Source organism: Myotis yumanensis, unplaced genomic scaffold, assembly GCF_028538775.1.
Source record: "Myotis yumanensis isolate MYYU_CA2020_CCGP unplaced genomic scaffold, mMyoYum1.0.hap1 SCAF_22, whole genome shotgun sequence".
Taxonomy (NCBI): Eukaryota; Metazoa; Chordata; class Mammalia; order Chiroptera; family Vespertilionidae; genus Myotis; species Myotis yumanensis.
In genome coordinates, this window is record NW_027223773.1 from 2,944,100 (window position 1) to 2,961,580 (window position 17,481).

A 17,481-nucleotide genomic window follows, 5' to 3' on the forward strand; every position below is an offset into this window, starting at 1 on the left:
AGTTTTGACCAATTTGGCATGAAGCAGGGTATTCTAAGAAATCCAGAGGGAGTGGGCCTGACCGGCGTGGCTCAGTGGTTGAGCATCGACCTATGAACCAGGAGGTCATGGTTTGATTCCCGGTCAGGGCACATGCCCTGATTGCGGGCTCAATCCCCCAGTGTGGGGCATGCAGGGGGCAGCCGATCCATGCTTCTCTCTCATCACTGATGTTTCTATCTCTCTCTTCCTCTCTGAAATCAATATATATATATATTTATTTTTTTTTTATTTTTTTTTTAAAGAAATCCAGAGGGAGTGGTGAGTGAGGATGGAATGACTGGGGTCTGGCCAGCGCAGAGAGGCAGCTCCGTGCACATGGCTTGGCGTGCACATGGCCAATGATCCTGACTTTCCCGTCCAAGTGTCTCTAGTTCTGAAATTCTATAAGCATGAGATGGTGTCTCAACCCCTTTTCATCTCCATCAACCCCTAATGGACGTCTGCCACGCGCTTGGCATCGGTACTTGGGAAAATGGCTTTGCTGCCAATGATCTGATACTGTTATTTCACTTCTCAAATGCAATATCTAAAAACTGTTCATTCGAGAGATGTTTCAAAGCATTTTCAGTCCGCGTGCCAAGTTTCGGATTCATTTTTGGAGAGACACATACGCATAGTATTTTACTCGATGTAATGTTCTCTAAAAGGTACTATTGAGGACATGCTGTCCACCAAACTTCAACCTAAAAGGCCTTTACGTACCCTTAATACAAGTGTAGGGGTGGGGAAGGGTGATTCCATGGTATTTTAAATGTTTCCCGGGTTAATAAGCCTAAAGAAGGCGCCTAAATCTGAGTTTTGCTTAGACAGGTTGACACTGTTGGGGAATAATCCATCAAGGAACGACTAAGAAGAAGCATTCTTGGGAGGATAGAACTTCTGAGAGTCAGACAGTCCTTAGCCACTGGAGGCAGGCTCCATCTGAACTCCTGAACGCGTTAGATTGGTAATAAGAGTCACTACATTTCAGGCCAGTGTGGCCAGGAAATGTTATTTTCTAGACAATTCTGCGGCAACTTGTTCCTCTCTCTACTTATTGGATTTTGAATTCCATTATCTCAAACACATGAAATCTGTTGAGGTTTTCGGTTCTTTTAGTTTAATAGAGTAGAGCTCACCCTGGCTGGTGTGGCTCGATGGTTGAGTGTCAACCTAGGAACCAGGAGGTCATGGTTTGATTCCCGGTCAGGGCACATGCCCGGGTTGTGGGCTCCATCCCCAGTGGATGGCATGGAAGAGGCAGCCGATCAATGGTTCTCTCTCATCATCCATGTTTCTCTCTCTCTCTCCCTCTCCCTTCCTTTCTCTGAAATCAATAAAAAAAATATACTTAAAAAATAAATGGAGCAGAGCTCAGTCTTTTTATTGGGGTGCTGCATCTGTCCGTCATCTCAGATCTCAATGCCTGAAGCCAAGTTCTGTAGAGAAACATTATGGAAGTTGTTGCATAAATACTGGGATTCTACAGAACGTGCAGAATTGATGTCTTTCCATTTTGATAACCAAGTGTACACTCTCACTTTTTGAAGAGGTTACTGAACTCTGTTGTTCCCCTTCCCTACCATACTGGTTCCTCACCACCATTCTTCTTAAACTCTCATCCATATCCGTGTTCTCTCAGGCAGCTTCAGAGAACAGAGAAGCAACGAAGCATGAGTTCCCTCATCCTTAAAATTCATCTCCCTCCATAGCTAACACTTCTTTTCTCCTTACTTCCCATCTCAGAAATAAGATATCTTGTTCAGTACTTTGTCCAACATTTTCTTTCCTTCCTCTACTTTCTCAGCCTCTTTTGCTCTCAATTTAAAATCTATTCAAATCTTTAAAAACATTTTAAATTTATTTTTCGAGAGAGATGAAGGAAGAAGGGGAGAGAGAAACATTGATGTGAAAGTGAAACATTGATCGGCTGCTGCCTCCTGCAGGCCCCTGACTGGGGATCGAGTCCACAACCCTTGCATGTGCCCTGGCCAGGAATCGAACCAGCAACATTTGGGTGCACAGGACGACACCCAGCCAACTGAGCCACACATGCCAGGGCCAAATAGCTTCCATTTTAAATGTACCACTTAAAAGAGGTAAAGAAAGAAAGGAAGAAGGCAGGAGGGTATAAGGAGACTGGCTGTAATTTCTAAGACCTCGGCTAGCTTCCTGGGGTTGGAGGAGGGGGGCGGGAGAGGGGGGGAGAATCTGCATTTGTTTTTTCTCCCACAGCATAACCAAAGCTGCTTCAACTAAGGTATCTCATTTGTTAGGAACTGATTGGTCATTTCAATCCCATCTCTCTAACGCAGTGGTTCTCAACCTTCTGGCCCTTTAAATACAGTTCTTCATGTTGTGGCCCCCAACCATACAATTATTTTCGTTGCTACTTCATCACTGTCATGTTGCTACTGTTATGAATCGTCATGGAAATATCTGATATGCAGGATGGTCTTAGGCGACCCCTGTGAAAGGGTCGTTCGACCGCCAAAGGGGTCCTGACCCACAGGTTGAGAACCACTGCTCGAACGCGTGGCCGTGTACTCTGTTTGGCACTCAGATCCTTGGTCCTTCTGCTTTTCTTGGATCCTGGGTGGGGTGACCCTCCTCTCCAGCGTTTCTGTATCCTTTGAGGAAATTTTATTTGCTGCTCACCCAAATGTCAGTTTCCTCGAGGGTTCAATGCTTGCCTCTTTTGAACCCCGCATGACCCCCTGGGGGATCTTGTCCTCACGCACAGAGCTACAGATGGCTTCCAGATCTAGCCCCGCTGGAACTTCCTCTTCAGCTCCAAACCGACGCTTTCACCATGTTCTCTCCCTTATCCTGGGAAAATTACCATCGTCCTGAGTAGATTGAGAATATTGAGTTGCTCAGGCACGAGCATCAACTTCTGCCCCCTCTTCATACCAATGTACCGATTTATTTTCCCACCCTTACACACTTTCTCTAGGGTCAAAGTCAAATTCACCATGGACCAGTCCAAGGTCAGCACACCCACCTGCGTGCACTTGGCTCTATGCCCCCTCCTTCCCACGTTAATACAAACCTTGCCCCAGGATTCATTCTATTCTCTTACTTATATGATTTAAGCCTCTTGCCTTCTACTAGCTTCACCCCTCAGCTTAAAAAATATGCATGCACATAGATCCCCTTCAGATAAATGAATGGATAAGTAATGTTATTCCCATGAGGGCTGCCTTCTTTTTAACTTCCCTACTCAAGGTGTGATATTTTTTGCTTTCCCTTCTTTAAAAAAAATTATTTTTTTAATTGATTTCAGAGAAGAAGGTAGAGGGAGAGAGAGATAGAAACACCAATGACGAGAGAGAATCATGGATCCGCTGCCTCCTGGACACCCCACACTGGGGATTGAGCTTGAAACACGGGCATGTGCCCTGGCCGGGAATCGAACCATGACCTCCTGGTTCCTAGGTCAACGCTCAACCACTGAGCCACGCTGGCCAGGCATCAAATTTTTAATTATATTCCCAATTAGTTTGAGGCACTCCAGTAGGATAAGGCAAAGAAAGAAACTCTCTATAGATAGACACGGACATAGCTGAGAGAACACGAAAGAAAAATGCCTATTTGTATCAGAAAAGGGAAAAAATGCTGTAGGGCCGAGAAGACTTCTTCTTCTTACTGGAATCCAATGGGGAGCTTCTAAACAAGTGTTCCTTGGTTAAGGGAGTTTCCTTATTGCATGAATTTCTTGGTAATAAGTTCAATTATCCCAATTATTTGTCGCCAAATCCAAATGAAGACTTAATAGAATGAAATAAAGGCCTTAATCACACAGGCTCCTAGATGTCTGTCATTGTTTCAAAGGACTGTCTGGGTTTGCCCTGGCATTTCTGTACAAGAGCAAAAGTTAGCTCTAGAAAGCATTGCGTTGACTCTTTCTGTTCATTTGTTCATTGCTGTTCACAGTGTTTGATTGCTAGACAGAGTGAGTGACTCTCCCAAACTGTGAGGCCCCATTTTTGTTGGTTCCGTTCAAGGAAACATAGGACAGAAAGAACAGCATTCGACTTGGAGTCTTTCGTTTTTTAAATATATTTTTATGGATTTCAGAGAGGAAGGGAGAGGGAGAGAGAGATAGAAACATTCATGATGAGAGAGAGAGAGAGAATCACGGATCGGCTGCCTCCTGCACGCCCCACACTGGGGATGGAGCCCGCAACCCGGGCCTGTGCCCTGACCGGGGAATCGAACCGTGACCTCCTGGTTCATAGGTTGAAGCTCAACCACTGAGCCACACCAGCTGGGCTTGGGGTCCTTTCTACATGACCACTGGAGAAGGAATCTCTAGGCTTTTTGGTGGTAGCGTCTTCCCATAGAGCTCCCATTGCAGTGTCTTCTGTGATTTCATTGGTAGTGTTCCCCGTCAGGGTTATTAGCGATGATAGTCATTATTTAAAACTGTGTGTAACACCCCCTGGAATTGTATGTTCCTTTTATGCACGACAGTTTGAAGATACCTGCCTCCCCGCACCCCCCGGAAACCACATGTGATCCTTTTGAGCCTCACACTCAGAAAGGAGCTGTATATCTTAGAAAGGAATGTCGAGCGCTAGGTATATAGGAAGTATCTGGAGAATAGCTTGCTTTTCTGCCTGAACCAAATATTATCAGAGAATTTAGGGCAAGAAAGAGTCTTAGAAATCATCTTGTCTGAAAGGTCCCAATGCAGGCCTCTGGGTTGTGTACCAGGCCAGCCAGATACTTCTCTAAGTTTCCATTACCCAGAAGCCCTATAACTCTCTTTTAGAGCCACACATATCACATCAGTCACATAGAAGCCTTTCAGCGAAGAAGGCTGTACAGCATGTTAACCCTGCTCACTGCTATTCATTTGGTCATAGAACTTGGTTATTCCGTGGAATTCTGTTCAGATATTTATGTTTTATTTTATTTTTAATTGATTTCAGAGTGAAGGGGAGAGGAGAGAGAGAGAGAGAGAGAGGAACATCAATGAGAGTGCATCATTGATCGGCTGCCTCCTGCACACCCCCTCCTGGGAATCAATCCCGCAACCCAGGCATGTGCCCTTGACCAGGAATTGCACCATAACCTCCTGGTTCGTAGGTCGATGCTCAACCACTGAGCCACACCGGCTGGGCCAGATATTTACGTTTTAGAAAACGTTGAGCTGCTCCCTTTTTTGAGAAACGTGGGGCCCAATGAGGACGCCAAATGGTCAATTAGTATCTAAACCTAGAACCTTGGCGTTGAAACATGAAGCAGCCTTTAGGGTTCCCTGGGCCCCAAGAATACTGCGCCAAAGTCCTTGAGTAGTGAATGTAAGGGATGACTCTGCGTTTGCTTTTAAATTGTTTTTATCAACCTGGATGTGTGTCTCTCTCACATCGATGTTTCTGTCTGTCTTTCCCTCTCTCTTCCACTCTCCCTAAAAATCAATGGGAAAATATCCTCAGATGAAGATTAAAAACAACAACAAAAAAGATGTTAGCACTGTCCCAGGCACATAACATTGAAAATTTGCTATTATAAGTGCTATATTAGTATCTAAATTTTCTGTGTGTCTGCAAACTATTTTGGGGATCTTTCTACATTAATTTTTTTCTGCCTGTAGTTTCATATCCTTCTGGTGCTAAGAAACCAGAAAGCATCGGTGGGTGATTTCGGTAATCATACACATGGCCTGGTGGAATAAGCGAAGACTGAGAATTCAGACACCTTTGGACTTGACTTTTGTCTCCTCCTCTTAGTGGCTGTGTAACCTTGGGCAAGTGATGAAAGCTGAGTTTGCCCACCTGTGCGGCAGGGAGAACAGGATGACATGAGTGTGGTCAGGATGAGAGACTCAAGCTATGCCACGGGCATTAACTAAACAACCATTTGTCCACATGCATTTCTCCCTCTCGTCCTCACTGTCTACCTCCCTCCCTTTCCTCTCTCCTTCTAACCAGACCTCATAACCTCATAAGCCCACTAACACACACATGCAAAACACTGTGTACTATGAACAGGAGAAATGGCAATGCGAAACATTTTTATCCCCCCACCCACCCACCCCTGCTCTCTTGCTCTCTGTGGTTGCCCTAAACAAGGGTATTTTCTGTAAAATCTGAGTAGACCCTAAGAAGTTGGTCCAAAAGCAGAGACATTAAATCAGGACTAATCTCTTTTAATGATATAAAATTGCCCTAATTGTCTGTATGCGGTATTATTTTAAAGGCTCTCAGAGAGCCCTATACATGGCTTCGAGTTACAAATAGAGAGTGATATAGTATGGAGATAAGCAACTGTGCATCTTGGTGAACCAACAGAAATGAAATTTCCCCTTCTTTAATAAAAATTAATGGCAGTTTCTATCTGGGCTACTGAGAGGAGCTGAAGAAAATGCCAACAGCCCTAGCTGGTGTGGCTCAGTGGATAGAGCGTTGGCCTGCGGACTGAAGGGTCCCAGGTTCAATTCTGGTCAAGGGCACATGCCCGGGTTGCGGGCTCCATCCCCAGTGTGGGGCGTGCAGGAGGCAGCCGATCAATGATTCTTATCATGGATGTTTCTATCTCTCCCTCTCCCTTCTTCTCTGAAATCAATAATATATATATTAAAGAAAATGCTGACAGACTTAGAACAAGATGAGTCAACATGACTTGGATACAGATGCGTAGCATGGAAGATGTACTCTCCCCCCAAAGTGGACTTAATTCCCCTTTTCTGTTTCCCTTCCTTGACTTCCCAACCGCGCCCCCATCTCGCTAGCCTGGGCTTTGGGGATTGCTATTAGTAAGTACTGCTTAGCTAGTGGAACCTCAGCGAAGAGGGTTAAAAGGTAACAAGATCACTGACCCCATCGTGGGGGCTCAGGTTTCTCTCCAGCCGGAGGACTTAGGCCACCTCTTCGTGTGCCCAGAGGAGCAGTGCAGAAGCGCCATTTTTAACCTGGCAGTGTCCACACCCCCCTTTTCACCGCGTGTCCGTATTGAGAGATTTTCACTGGTGCTCAGATTTTTTTGGAAGCATTGGAAGAACAGTTCGTTAGGTGCTCTTAAAGGGGCTTCCGTGTAGGCACAGAGATTTGGAATGGCCTCAAAGACAGATAGGGGTCAGAGAGTGCCTGATAGATCGGTAATAGAATATTTCAATCAGAGCACTTCTTGGGAGGGAGCCAAGTTGGGGAAGAAGGCCCGGGTAACCTGAGCCAGGCCCTGGCATTGATGGGAGCTGGAGCAGCTGCGCCAGGGCCATGAGCATGGCCTGCCCGGAGGGCCCAGCGGGCCAGGGAGGACACGGGCTTAAATGCCACCTGGATTAGTGATGAGGGCAGAGGGCAGATTGAGTGGCTTTGATTTCTGCAGAAACCAGCAGGTTACACTCATGTGCTGGTGGTAAGGAGGGCCTTAAAGGGAGTCACCCCAAACCACCTATCCCACGTATTCGCTGTGATGACGCTATTGAAAACCAGGACTCCGGCTGCCTCGGGATGATCTGTCCAGCACCTGGGCCCTGGAGTCGTTGTTAGAAGGAGTGGTGGCCACAGACAAGTCCTCCGGGGGATGTCTCGCCCTCATCCTCGGAACTCACATGTATGCTCACCTAATGGTGATTAAGGATCTGAGATTACCCGGGATAATTCAGTAGGCCCAATATAAATACAAGATTCCTTTAAAAAAAAATCTATATATCTATTTATCTATGTAGATAGCTTTATTGATTTCAGAGAGGAAGGGAAAGGGAGAGAGAAACATCAATGATTGATGAGAGAGAATCATCGATCAGCTGCCTCCTGCATGCCCCCTACTGGGGACCGAGCCCGAAACCTGGGCATGTGTCCTGACCGGTAATCGAACCGTGACCTCCTGGTTCCTAGGTTGACACTCAACCATGGAGCCACGCTGGCTAGGCAGATACAGGAGTTCTTAAAGGAGAACCTTTCCTGGCTGGGGTCAGAGGGAGCGGTGAGGACAAAAATGTCAGAGAGACGCAACATTGCCGGCTTTCAGGGTGGCAAGGGAGAAAAGGGGCCCCTCGCCCATGACCATGAGTCGCCTGTAGAAGCCAGAAAGAGCAAGGAAATGGACTCTCCTGAGAGCACATTCCCGAGGACTCCTCGGTTTCAGCCCAGGGAGGCCCATGTGAGACTTCTAGAGAACCGTAAGATAATGCGTCTGTAAGATAACGCATCTGGGTGGACGGAAGCCACAACGTTGGTGGTCATCTGCTGTGACAGCAATGGAAAATGGGTACAGGAGGATTGCAGGTTTCAGCTAGAGCCCTCAGCCTGGCCCTTCATTCTAGAAAAGTCCCTCCTGGTCCCAGGCTGAGAGCCTTAAGAACCACACTGGGGACTTCCTGCTCCTCTCTCCAAGAAGGGCTCTGGAGAGAAGACAAGGAGCCATAGTCCTACCCACAGCACCACCCCATCCTCACCAAAAGGGTCAGCTAAGCAATCTGAAGGTAGGAAGTCGTGACATTTCTGGCCCAGTAAGCACGGACTTGATGCTGATGTGGGAAATAGGAGGTGGCTTGTACAGAATCCAGCGTTACAGGGAGAAGGATGAGTAGGAAAAGGAGGACCAGTTAGAGCCCCCGCCAGCTAGCTTCTTCACATCTAACGTAACTGAGATTCACCACAGTCTCTCTCAGGAGCTGGAACACCAGGGGAGACCCAGGCCTGCCTGACCCCCACCCCATGGGCTCTCCACACCTCTGAGCTGCTCCTGGCATAGTGTTCACCCCCATTGCTTCAACACCGTTATCATAAGGTCACTTTGGGCTTGTGCTCGAGGGGCTGTGGCCCTGCTGATATGTCTATTTTGATCTTGGAACTAGTTCAGAAAATCACGGTAGGAAAAAAGAGTGCAAAGAAAGGTCATCAAAAAGTAAACATAGTTCAACCTAGCATGGTTTTCTTGTTTTGTGTCATACTTGGGAAGGCCTTCTCCAAACCTAGATTATTAAAAAAAAGACTTCCTCTGTGACTTTTCCTGATACTTTTCCCTTTTAGTTAAATCTCGGATCCAGATGGATTTTCAGTTGTTTTAGCACCATATATTGTTAGCCCATTATTCCTCACTTATTCAAAATGCCACCATAATTCTCCCTAACTATCCGATATGCACCTGAGTCTTCTTTCCAAACCTCCTATCTTGTCCCATAAACAAATCAAAAGACAATGAACTGGATTAAAAAAAATGTAATTGCACCTGGCTAGCTCAGTGGTTGACCGTCAACCTATGGACTAAAAGGTCATAGTTCAATTCCCGGTCAGGGCACATGCCCAGGTTGTGGGCTCGATCCCCAGTGTGGGGCGTGCAGGAGGCAGCTGATCAATGATTCTCTGTCATCATTGACGTTTCTGTCTCTCTCCCTCTCCCTTCCTCTCTGAAATCAATAAACATATATTTTAAACAATCTATAATAATAAAAGTATAATATGCAAAGCAACCAAATGACCAAACAGCAGAACTACCGCCCGGATGACCTTCTGGATGAAGCCGGGGCTGTGAGGGTGGCCGAGGCAGCCGGGGCTGCAAAGGCCTACTCTTGCACGAATTTCGTGCATCAGGCCTCTAGTAAATAAATAAAAAATAAATAGCACTTTCTTTAAAGAAGAGTCATTGCTTCATCTTCAAAACATGTCTTTCGGGAGTTCGAGGAGACATCTTGGATGTTTACCTGTTCCTTCTGCTTCTTTCCTGGTGGCCCCTGGACCCTTTGAAAAGCTCAAGGACATAGATATTGACTGTTTCGGTGTACGTGGAGTGTTCCCTCCGGGAAAGGAACGCCAAACAATGGAGTAAAAGAGAAGAATGAAGTCGCAATGTGTACCGTATGTGACCAAACAGGCTTTGGTCGAAGCCAACACCAGCGAAAACTGCCCCCTACATTACTAGGAGTGACAAAGAATGGGAGTCGGTGTTTTCTCAGGCGCAAGGACAAACACGGCCGTGAAAGGTGACTGATAGCACAGAGGTGCCTTTTGATTAGGACTCCTGACAGCGGTGACTTTAGAAGTCGAAGGACCTCTAGAGATTTCTCTGGAATCATTTCTTAAGTCTACCGTAACTTTTCGCTATTCGAGACTCCAGCTCCATGTTGCCACTAGATGTTGACAGAAAGGTAGTACGACTGTACCGACCATTAAACCTCTACCCACCTTCTTGATTACCACGGTTCCAAAGAGACTTCACCAAGGTAAAGCACTCAACAGAGCATGGGATGAAGCCAAGTTCATTGTGATCAAGGCAAGACTCTGGCCGGCCTTATTCATGGCTTTCCCTGCAGAGGTGCTCAAGAGTCTATGTGTGCTGTACTTTCTCTTTTATTTTTATATTTTTTACCTTTATTGGTTTTTATAGAGAGAAAGTTGTGGGATAGAGAGAGAGAGAAACATCGATGAGCGAGAAACATCATCAATCAGCTGCCTCCTGCACGCCCCCTACTGGGGATCGAGCAAACAGCCTGGATTTTCATCATCACACATATTCATTGATGATGCAGTTGCTGATAATCGCAGATTTGACCTGGGAATACTTTTTCGCTTCTAAAGGATTGCTATGAAGATTCAGGGCTGGAGAGAACTCAGTGACCTTGACCCCAAACCAAACTTCTCAGAAGTCCATGGAGCATACTGGGGGCAAGAGAGGGGCAGGCTGCATGGGAGGTCTACCATAAAGGCTCAGATCTTTCTTCTTAAAAGAGAGGTCCATGATTCCAGTGCCCGGGATCTAGAAACCTTTGGGAGTCAGCAGAGTCATCACCTAGTAATTTAGTATCAACTCTGTGGTTTGGTGGTGGTTCTTTTCATGTTGAAGGGGAAGGAGTTGTTCAAACAATATCGTCGGTTTGAAACGCATCCAGAACCAATGCAAACACCAAGTGGGCTGCCTGGAAACCGCACATTGTTTCCTTGAGACAAAAGATAATGACGCCCTAATGAGTGTTCCCCTTTATGGCCCTCCCTGGAACACAGCCTCGGGAAGAAAACCCACAAAACAAAATGGTTCTTCCCAACATTTACAACATTTTGCAATGACCCCTATCCTTTTTTCTTGAAGTGCTTGTACTAGTGCTGTTAAGTATCTGTGTTGTTTAGCTCCTAAATTCCGACCTCCTATAATCTCAGAAGTGCCCTCCCAGAGAGAGAAAGGAAATGAGTAAATGAGGAAAAATAATAGAATCCTTGCTGATATAGAATACCTCCAAGAAACTTAAAGCGCTTCTGAGATTCTTATCAAATTCTAATGCAGTGGTTCTCAACCTTCCTAATGCCCTGACCCTTTGATACAGTCCCTCATGTGGTGGTGACCCCCAATTTCATTGTTACAAATTGAACATCATTAAAGCATGGTGATGAATCATAAAAACAATATGTAATTATAGATGTGTTTTCCCGATGGTCTTAGGCGACCCCTGTGAAAGGGTCGTTGGACCCCCAAAGGGGTCGCAACCCACAGGTTGGGAACCGCTGTTCTAATGTATTCTGTCCTCATCAGTGGGGGAAAGTAACAGAGATTAATATTGGAAGTTATGGAGGGGGAAAGTGAGGCAAAAAGAAGTTGGACTGATAGGTCCCTTTCATAAAAAAAGCATTTAATAAGTCATCGGACCTGAGTGGAGAAAAAATTAAAATTTAAACGATTGGACTCATGAGAGTATATGTGTCGAGGAGTTATAGGATTCACTGGAATCATGTGTTGTTTCATTGAAGAACAAGCTGAAGGGCACAATCGCACATCGCTTACATTAAAATTACCCACAACCCCATAGACCCACAATCTGCACCCCACCCCACCCCCCCATTCCAGCTCCCATCTGCTTCCTATGCTCTCATGCACCACAGTCTCCAAGAATGTTCGACTTCCTCACCTCTCATTCTCTCTTCATCGCTGTTGAATGTGGCTTCCTTGGTACACATCTCCATTGAAATGGCTCTGGTTGAGTTGGCAGTGGCTTCCCTAGTCCCAAATCCATGGGCCCTTCCCTGTTTTGCTCATCACCTGCTTGATCTCAATCTCATTCCAAAGAGTTGATCACTCCTTCTTTGAAACACCTGCATGTCTTGACTTGTGTGACACCCACTGGTCCTTCCCCTGTTACCTTACTCACCTCTGGCTGTCCCTTCTCAACCTTCTCTGCATCGCTTTTTAACATTGCAGGGCCTCAGAGCTGTTTTTCTAGTTCTGTTTGAACTTTTTTCTTTATTGATTAAGATATTACATATGTGTCCTTATCCCCCCATTGCCCCCCTAACCCCACCCACTCATACCCTCACCCCCTGGTGTCTGTGTCCATTGGCTATGCTTATATGCATGCATACAAGTCCTTGGGTTGATCTCTCCCCCTTCCCTCCACCCTCCCCTCAGGTTTGACTCTTCTCTGGTGTCTGTCTAAATCTGTGTCCCTGGCTTTAATCATCATCTCTCCCATGTCTACATTTCACTCTCACCATTAGACTCATATTAACAACTTCTCTTTTCCATCAATTTTCTAAGTTGGATATCTAATAGGCATCTATCATGGCCCAAATCAAATCCTTGATTTCTGCCCCAAACTTGCTCTAGTCGTTCTTATTTCAAAAACTTTGCTTCACTCCCACATCTAATGGAATATATATCATTGTTTTAATCCCCAAAACACGTCTTAAAGCCATCTCCTTCCCTTCTTCTCCACCACTACCATGCTAGCCCAAACGGCCATCATTTCTCATCTAGATTATACCTATAGCCTCCTGTATTATATTCCAGTTGCTTTCTCACCAACATCTCCCCCCCCCCCCCCCCGCCTTGTTCACAGAAGAGTAAAAATTCTAAGTTTTTAAGACATAAAATTAGTTCATATCATTTTGCTACTTTAAACCATGTGCTGACTTCTCACTGAACTTACAGTCAAGTCCAAACACTTTATCATAGTTCATAAGGCCACGCATGATCTGGTTCCTATCGACTTCATCTTATCACCTCCCATATATGGGAAATCACTTCAGATCCACCCTCTAAGACTCATCTTCTACCCGACAGTGTATCTGTTCTCATGCCATAGAGACTCCCCTGTCCCGGTCAGCTCTTCCTCAAATATTCTCTATCAGAGTCAATGCCAGTCTTGCCTCATCCCCAGAAGATGCAAGATTTTCCCCCTCTTCCTCCTCCTCCTCATATCCATTCAGTCACCTTGATGTGTTAAAGCCCAAATACCCAAAATCTTTCCTTCCATTCTACTGCCCCTTCGTTCAGACCCCTGTCCTTTATTTCCTGGATCGTTCAAATAACCGATTGACTAGTCTACCTCCAGGACTAATGTCGCTTTTTGTTTATTTATCTCATTCCTGGCACCAAGCCAATGTCTGGCTCACCTGTGCATCCCAATCCCTGGGAAAGTGCGTGGAACATGCAGAATGAATGAATCCACCGGTTAATGCTCACACTCATTACTAGTAAAAGTGCTGCCTGTTATGGGCCCAGAAATGGAGACTGTTGTGTGTATTGGTGTTCCTTTTTAATAATGGTTTTCAACACTTTTTAAAAAGCGTTTTCCATGACTCCGTGTCCATTGGCATGTTCTAAGGCCCTTGGTTGTCTCTGGTTATGTTTGTTTGGTTTGGTCAAGAGCCTTGAGTTTGCCCTCTAATTTGTCTGAATTCAGCCTCAGTTGTTGATAGGAGCGAACTTGACATAGGACTCAACACCAGTGGAACCAGACTTCTTGTCTCAATTACATTACTCAACACGGGGCTTCCCGCATCTCCGAGGGCCCCTGAGCCAGCAGAGTGCTCTCAAAAACTGTCAGGAGAGGAAGGCTGTGGAATTCGAGAGACACGAGGGTGTGGATAGGAGAGAAAGAAAGCCTGGGGTGTTTCTTCATAAGGTTTACTCATGGTCATAAAATTTCAGGCACAAAAGAATTCAAGGTTGCCCTAGCCAGGTTCAGAGGCATCGATAATCAAATCCTCAGCTTCCACTTGTTCCTTTTCTTCTTTCTTTAATTTTTCAAAAAATATATATTTTTTTATTGATTTCAGAGAGGAAGGGAGAAGGAGAGAGAGAGAAACATCAATGATGAAATAGTATCATTGACTGGCTTCCTCCTGCAGTCCCTGACTAGGAATTGAACCATGACCTCCTGATTCATAGGTTGACGCTCAACCACTGAGCCACACCAGCTGGGCTGTTCCTTTTCTTCTAAGAGATCTGCCTGCGAAGGTGTCTTCAAGGGGACCGGCAGGTCTCATTTCCTGACACTTTCAGTATTCCCTTCTTCCTCTTTTTTTTTTTTTTTTTAAAAAAATTTCTTTATTGATTTCAGAGAGGAAGGAAGAGGGAGAGAGAGAGATAGAAACATCAATGATGAGAGAAAATCATGGATCGGCTGCCTCCTGCATGCCTCCTACTGGGGATGGAGCCTACAACCCAGGTACGTGCCCTTGGCCAGAATCGAACCAGGGACCCTTCAGTCCGTAGGCCGACGCTCTACCCACTGAGCCAAACTGGCTAGGGCTCCCTTCTTCCTCTTGACAGGAGAAGGGATCCTCCCATCCATCCTACTCTTACTGCGTGTATTGCCTGGGGTAGAGTAAAGGCTCCCGGGCACCACACAAAAGGACAATTCTAAATATTGGTGTTCTCACTGGAAAGTAAATGACTCATAAATAAGTCCTTTTTCAAGTTAGATTGTTTCCAATAATTTGCTTTAAATCAAAATGGATGGAGGCTCTCATGAAACTGTCGACTGATATGTGACCCAAAATAACTTTATGATGATCGCTATGTGATTGTTCACACTGGTAAGTCTGGAAATTTTTTTTTAAATGGAGACATTGGTTGCTATTAAAAGCCACATTTTTATTATGTTCTGTTTCTGTGAAGGCATTTCTTTAGTATATGGTTAATTCAATGTCTTACCAACACAACCAAGCTTTCCGTTGCTTTCCGTTGTGTGCTCTCTACTGCAAAGATTGAACTTCCCTCTTATTAGTCATCGATCCTTGCAAAACCTCAACCCAAAACCAGAACAATCATTTCTCCTGGCACGTCTCTTTCCCAGGAGTCTGTTCCTCACATCTTATGGGCCCAGGGCATCCTTGCCCGTGTCTCAATCAGCCATTTGCAAGGAGAGTAGAATAACCATTGTCTTGGACCAATCAACTTCCTACTCCATTGGTTTGTAGAGGACACTATGAAGAAATTGCCTGGCCGGTCTGGCTCCATGGTTGAGCCTCAACCTATGAGGCTTGACCTCCTATGAACCAGGAGGTCACGATTCAATTCCCGGTCAGGGCACATGCCCGGGTTACGGGCTCGATCCCCAGTAGGGGGCGTGCAGGAGGCAGCTGATCCATGATTCTCTCTCATCACTGATGTTTCTATCTCACTCTCCCTTGCCCTTCTTCTCTGAAATCAATAAAAATATATTCTTAAAAAATAGAAGGAGATTGCAAAATGAAGACAGGAAATACTAATATTATTTTCATCTGGGTGGTGGGTCCATAGGGTCTATTACATCTCTCCCTTCCTCTCTGAAATCAATGAAAATATTTTTTAATAAAGATGTGGGGTAGGAAAGACAGAAGAGCCTCCTTTGATCCCCCTCATCTAGCTCCCATCGCCCCCTTCCAGGTCCTGAAGATGGCAGTGTGCTTTCCCTTTTAGACTCTTGTGGGGCGTGACTGCTAAGGCGATCGCAGATGTTTGGAAACTGAGGTAAAGCCTCCAGAGAATGCTTGCTGTCAATCCCACATCGAATCCTCTTGACTCTAAGATTCTTTCATCTGAACACGCGTTAGCCCTGTTCTCCCTGACAACACCTCGGACCTGGCCAGCGAAAGCAGGCATTTCTGAGCCCATCGCAGCCTCCTGTGAAGCTGTTGCTGGAACCAGGAGCTGAGCAGCAGGCCGACCCTGTCAGTCTTTCCTGGCGGGCACTTGCCCACTTGAGGTTGTGTTTACGCAGCACGTTACTAATGTCGGAAATTGCTCAGATGGAACCAACGTACTTTCTTTTTAAGAGACTGTTGAGATCACAAATCATTCTGCAAATATAATAAGCTATGTAGGCCGGGCGGGTCCAATCCCCGACGCTTGCCATGAGCCTGCTGGGAGCGTGGCCATGGTCACGTGACCCTTCATGTGTGGAACTAAGCAGGCAGGAGAACGGCCCTGGAAAAACTGGGCCTTAAAATTGCAATAATTGGCGTTGGACAAGAAGAGAAAAGCTGCTCTGTTTTCCCCTTCTGCTCTCCGTAGTTTGACTTCCCTTCCCATGTCACCTCCATTTACCTAACAGTTAACTCTAGGTCCTAACTCTTGCATTTCCGGCAATGCCAACACCTGGAGGAATCCTACTCGGACTTTAAGAGATGCTTTGTAGACATCTCCTGCTCCCCCTCCGGGAAGAACTGATGCTCTCTCTCTGCCCACTTCCCCCCCCCCCCGCCCCCGTCCCCTGGGGCCATACAACCCTGGGAGGGGGAGGCAGCGGAAGGCTCTAGAGCAGAAGAATGCTGAGTTCACTCTAGAACAGAAAGGTAGGGTGAGCCCTTGCTGGTTTGGCTCAGTGGATAGAGCGTCGGCCTGCAGACTAAAGGGTCCCAGGTTCGATTCCGGCCAAGGGCATATGCCCGGGTTGTGGGCTCAATCCCTAGTGGGGGTGGGGGGAGTGTGCAGGAGGCAGCCAATCAATGATTCTCTCTCATCATTGATGTTTCTCCCTCTCCCTTCCTCTCTGAAATCAATAAAAGTATTTTTTAAAAAGGAAAGAATGAAAGAAAGGTAGGGTGAGCAAAGAGGAGGAGTCGGTGAGGCCCCGTGAGCTAAGGATGGGAGGGCAGCTTCTGTAAGGGCTCATCTGCCCCTGGAAACACTTTGACTCCGAGGGCGTTACTGGAATTTACGCGGCTTATCACAGCGCTTGCTCTAGATTAAACACTCAACAGATTCTCGGTGGAGGCATCCCCGGCTGGTGACATGCAGAAGCCGCTTGTGTCTTAGACTAATAACAGTGACACCGAGCTTAGATGTCTTTATCCTGCACGTTGCATCCCCGTGACTTAGTGATCTTACAACCGGAAGTTCCTAGCTGTTGACCATCTATCAAGCCATCGCTCTAGCTTAGATATTTTCAGATAATTATTTTTTTAATCTTTATTATTGAAAGTATTACATATGTCCCCCTTTTTCACCATTGAATTCCAGCCCACCGCCACCCCTCACCCCAGGCCTTCACCCCGCTATTGTCTGTGTCCAAGGGTGACGCATATAGGCCTACAAGGTCTTTGGTTGATCTCTTCCCGCCCACCCACCCTCCCCCACCTTCCCTCTGGGATTTGATAGTCGGTTCCATGCTTCTCTGTCTTTGGATCTATTTTGTTCATCAGTTTATTTTGATCATTAGGTTCCACACAAGGACGATTATTTTGAACAGAGAGGCAACTAGAGGCACCTGGAGCCAAGAGGCCTGGACTGAAATATACAGGCGATGTGATCTTC

At 46.1% G+C, this 17,481-nt stretch overlaps 1 protein-coding gene across 1 annotated transcript in view; it reads left to right on the forward strand.

Moving 5' to 3' along the window:
* The window catches only part of GREM2 (gremlin 2, DAN family BMP antagonist), a 48,927-nt gene that overhangs the window by 26,751 nt on the left and 4,695 nt on the right, over window positions 1–17,481 (forward strand). The gene's annotated exons all lie outside the window — the stretch shown is intronic.